The sequence below is a fragment of the Sarcophilus harrisii genome, chromosome 6 (genome assembly GCF_902635505.1).
Source record: "Sarcophilus harrisii chromosome 6, mSarHar1.11, whole genome shotgun sequence".
Taxonomy (NCBI): domain Eukaryota; kingdom Metazoa; phylum Chordata; class Mammalia; order Dasyuromorphia; family Dasyuridae; genus Sarcophilus; species Sarcophilus harrisii.
Window position 1 is genome coordinate 6,096,357 of NC_045431.1, and position 5,548 is coordinate 6,101,904.

A 5,548-nucleotide genomic window follows, 5' to 3' on the forward strand; every position below is an offset into this window, starting at 1 on the left:
AAAGGCTATAAATTTTAGTTTGTCCATCATATCATCGCACTTGTGGGCTCCCACCTACTTAGCCATTCATCCTTCTCTGTGTGTTTCCTTTAATAAGCTCATAGCAATGTAACATTTATAAAAGTCTTTAATCAAAGTAGCAGCTTACAGAAAATATCGGTTGGGGATTAGGTAAATATTCTTGTGATTTATTTGTGATAAGGAGCTGGTATAGATGAAGTGGATGATTTCACTGCAAAGAGCATCGCTCTATAATTTTCCTGGTGATGAGCTTCTCAGACTCTAATAAGTCTTGGTATTAGTAGACAGTCTATTGATGAACTGCTGAGGACTTTCTCTGAAAATCTTGAGTTCTTATAATCTATCCCGATAATATTTATCACTCTCTCTTCCAATTTTTAGTCAGCATCCTTAATCAATTATAGAAGCTGACATTTATATATTGTTGTCTATGCTTGGGCTTAGACTTTCTGTCTCACCTAAATTGTAACAACAAATGGCAAATATACACTTTAAATTTCACAAAACATTTTCCATCCTTTCTTTCATACAAGCCATAGAAAACTCAGAGAGATTAAGTGAAAAATCACCTAGTTAGTAAGGTTTAGTGTAGGACCTGAACCCTTACAACAATCTGGTTCTCTATATATGACACCGATCTGCTATTGATAATTGATTTTCTGATAGATGGTGATTTGGTAGAAAGAATAATGCCTTCTATATTATATTTACCACCTGATAGCTCATTACCTGGCTGCCTGATATTCCCTGCCCTTTGGTTTGGGGTTTGTTTATTTTTTTAAGTTCTAGTCACCCTAATGCACTGTAAAGTTGTGAACTGATCCAATCATTCTAGAGAGCAATTTGAAAATATGTCCAAAAAAAATACAGCTGTACATAACCTTTGACCTAGCAATTATGACTACTAGGTCTATATCTCAAAGAGAGAAAATAAGGAAAATAGCCTCTGTGTAAAACAAACTTATAGCAGTCCTTTCTGTGGTGGTAAAGAGTTGAACATTGCCAGCATGTCCATGATTGTGATTTGTGATTATGGTATGAGAAATGATGAGCAAGATACTGTATGAAAAACCTGGAAAAAACTTTACATGAATTTGATGAAAAGTGAAGTGAGCAGAACCAGAAAATTGTACAGTAAGAACAACACTTTGCAATGATCAACTGTGAATAATTTGGCTATTCTTAGCAATACAGTGATCTAAGAAAATTTTAAATGATTTGGATGAAATATGCTATCCACCTACAGAAAAAGAACTGATGGATTCGGATGCAGATCAAAGTATTTTTAAAATTTATTTTTCTTGAAGATTTTATTGGGGCAGTGGTCACATTTTCTTTCACAACATAACTAATATGGAATTTTTTGCAGGACTGCACATGTATAATCTATACCAAACTGCTTGCTTCTTTTATTGGGGAGGGGGGGTAGGAGGAATGGTGGGAGAAAATTTGGAACCCAACATTTTGAAAGACTAATGTCAATAATAGATTTTGCACGTAAGTGGAAAAAAGTTAAAAATAAAAGGTTTAAAAAATATTAAAAATTCCAGTCACATCAGAGATATTGGCAGTGGGCAGCTAGAAGAAGCATGCTGTTTCCTTAGATTATGAGTTACTCTGTTATATGAGAATAATAGTGTCGTTGTTGCTGCACAAATCCAAAGATGAAAGCTGTATCTCTGTTTCATAGCAAGGAAAATACTCTTTGATGTTATTTTGAAAAGTTTTTAAGGGAGCAGTGGAAAAAATGGGAAAGAAGTGGGGGTGGAGGTTGAAGGGAAGAATAACAGGGACATGGAGTGAACCAGCTCTTTGGGATATCAGATTCATACAATACAATGCTTTCCCTCAGCAAACTCCTTTATTCAACACATCTACTTTCCATAAAGCTCCTCCTCAATTCCAGCCCAAACATTAAAAAGGGAGCTGTTCCATCTGAACAGTAAAGTTTTTGAAAAATTATTTGCACAATGCAGTCTAGGAATTAAGAGAAAGGAGAGTCAGAAAAAGCAAAAGAAAATTTAGGTGTGTGGGGAAGGAGTGAAAGGTAAGATCCATCTTGTTTTTTAGTCATTTTTCAGTCATGTTCGGCTCTCTGTAACCCCTCATGGGGTTTTCTTGGCAAAAACACTGAAATGGTCTGCCAGTTCTTTCTTCAGCTCATTTTGCATATAAGAAAATTGAGGCAAACAGGGTTACATTATTTACCCAGTATCCCACAGCTGGCAGGTATCTGAGGCCAGATTTGAGCTCAAGTTTTCCTGACTCCAGCTCCCATATTCTACCCACTATAAAACCTAGCTGAAAACTCTCTAATGGTTGTTTATTTATCAAATACCCCCAATCTCTTCAATTGAAAGGAAATACTAGCCATGCAACTTTCTGCAAGTATTGTATTGGTCATTTCTCATTTCTCATTTTTTTTAACATATAGAGCCAAGTAGGCTAAAAATTTCCCATTTAACCCTGTCTTCCTTTGACTAATTGTGTCTTATAAGAGACAATGGCAAAAGACCATCCACCCTGGTCTGCTTGTAGCAAACAAAAGGAGCTGGGCTCCCTCTGAGAAGTAGAATTGCAAGAGCTCAAAGGAAACAGGAGCTGTAAATTTAGAGTCATCTTTGCTCTAATGTTCATGTGTTCTAATTAACCTGACCCATGGTAGAGTCTTCCAAGTTCATATTGGTCTCATCAGCCACAGTTGGACCCACTGTACCTTGGCTCCAAAAATGGTGATGTCATTTTAGTCCTTTTCAAGAATGGAGGAAAAGAACCAAACAATGTTTTATTGTACCAAATTATTTGCTCATCATCTCTTACTAAAATGTAAGCTCCCTCAGGCCAGGGAACTGTTTTTACTTTTTCTTTCTATCCACTACGTTATGAGCCCTTTGTTTCCATGAACAAATAAAATAATTCCTACAAGACTCAGCAAAAGAAGACAAGGAGAATGTTCAAGTGATTTCCAGAAAGTGTGCTTCATTTCTGTTGCCATCAATGACAGGTAGAAACACATAGACTCAGTACCCGGTGGTCTCTCTGCTAGAGCTGAATCCCAAGAAAAGAAGGCTACGAGGAACATTGCTGGGGGGGCGGCTCATCTAGTAATGGCTGGGGGAAGAAGGGCGAGCTGCTCATGTTGGAGATTCTCTGTTTGGAAGGACCAACACCAGCCAACGTGCTATGAAATAGGAGATGGGGCTCCTATTTGAGGTGTGATGGAGAACCTCCAAGCAAGAGTCAAAGCAGAGGAAAAAGCCCAATCCCATCAGCATTTTAAGTAGCCTAAAAGTCATTGCTTGACAATATGAAATCCTGGACAATAAACTAAAGACTTTAGGGGGGCAGGATATTTAATCACTATGATTGGTTAAAATTAGGGAAGAAGGTAGAATTAGGAAGTAATTATAAAAAAAAAAAAAAGGTTGTGGAAGGGGAAGGATTTTATGACCAAAGAAGAACTAGAGATCATTACTGATCACAAAATAGAAATTTTCGACTATACCAAACTGAAAAGTTTTTGTACAAACAAAACTAATGCAGACAAGATTAGAAGGGAAGCAATAAACTGGGAAAATATTTTTACAGTCAAAGGTTCTGATAAAGGCGTCATTTCCAAAATATATAGAGAATTAACTCTAATTTATAAAAAATCAAGCCATTCTCCAACTGAAAAATGGTCAAAGGATATGAACAGACAATTCTCAGATGAAGAAATTGAAACTATTTCTAGTCATATGAAAAGATGCTCCAAGTCATTATTAATCAGAGAAATGCAAATTAAGACAACTCTAAGATACCACTATACACCTGTCAGATTGGCTAAGATGACAGGAAAAAATAAAGATGATTGTTGGAGGGGATGCGGGAAAACTGGGACATTGATGCATTGTTGGTGGAGTTGTGAACGAATCCAACCATTCTGGAGAGTAGTTTGGAACTATGCTCAAAAAGTTATCAAACTGTGCATACCCTTTGATCCAGCAGTGTTATTACTACTGGGCTTATATCCCAAAGAGATCATAAAGAAGGGAAAGGGACCTGTATGTGCACAAATGTTTGTGGCAGCCCTCTTTGTAGTGGCTAGAAACTGGAAACTGAGTGAATATCCATCAGTTGGAGAATGGCTGAATAAATTGTGGTATATGAATATTATGGAATATTATTATTCTGTAAGAAATGACCAGCAGGATAATTTCAGAAAGGCCTGGAGAGACTTACACGAACTGATGCTGAGTGAAATGAGCAGGACCAGGAGATCATTATATACTTCAACAACAATACTATATGATGACCAGTTCTGATGGACCAGGCCATCCTCAGCAACGAGATCAACCTAATCATTTCCAATGGAGCAGTAATGAACTGAACCAACTATGCCCAGAGAAAGAACTCTGGGAGATGACTAAAAACCATTACATTGAATTCCCAATCCCTATATTTATTCCCACCTGCATTTTGGATTTCCTTCACAAGCTAATTGTACAATAATTCAGAGTCTGATTCTTTTTGTACAGCAAAATAACGGTTTGGTCATGTATACTTATTGTGCATCTAATTTATATATTAATATATTTAACATCTACTGGTCATCCTGCCATCTGGGGGAGGGGGTGGGGGATAAGAGGTGAAAAATTGGAACAAGAGGTTTGGCAATTGTTAATGCTGTAAAGTTACCCATACATATAACCTGTAAATAAAAAGCTATTAAATAAAAAGAAAAGGTTCCCATGAATGAGATTTCTATTTCTTTAATTTGACTCAATTAGGTAGAAATATAAGGCTTTATTGGAGGGATTGGGTACAACAGGCAAGAACCAACAAAATATACAATTGCCTGAAGACTAGAAAAACTGAGAGAACCTGAAATTGAAAGGAATGGGAGAAATCTTTTATATGTAACTGCCAAGACAACTATCAGGGAGAGTCATAGATAAAATGTACAAAGAAGAAAATCTGTGGAGGACCAGTAATTTTCAGTTGATATTATGCAAAAGAAGACAGAATAAAATCTATAGCATTTTATAACAGCATTGCATCGTAGTCTACCATAATATATATGGCATGGTGGGAAGTGCTAGATTTAGAGTTAAGTAGAAACCTGTTTGGAATCCTGCATGTGACAATTAATTGCTCGATGATCATGGTCAAGTTCTTTAAATTCCTTAAGACTCAGTTTCTGCATCTATAAAATGGAGATAATAATATAAGTAATGTTTGACTCACAGGAATGTTGTGAAACCCAAATAAAATGAGGTATGTAATGGCCTTTGCAGAAGTTAAAGCCCTATATTGTCAGTTATGATGATGATGATGATGATGATATTTATGCAAAAAAAACTATATGATAGAATAGTATTGTACATTCTAAAGATTCTTTTGTCAGAAGATAGTGTACTGAAGGAAGAAATGCGGCGAGGAACATTATTATAAGGATCAATGGAAAAAATTAAATAAGTGATTCTGTGAAGAGAGTTTGCAAGAAGTGACCTAGTCAGAAAGAGAAAAATGAATAAAGATGTTAAGG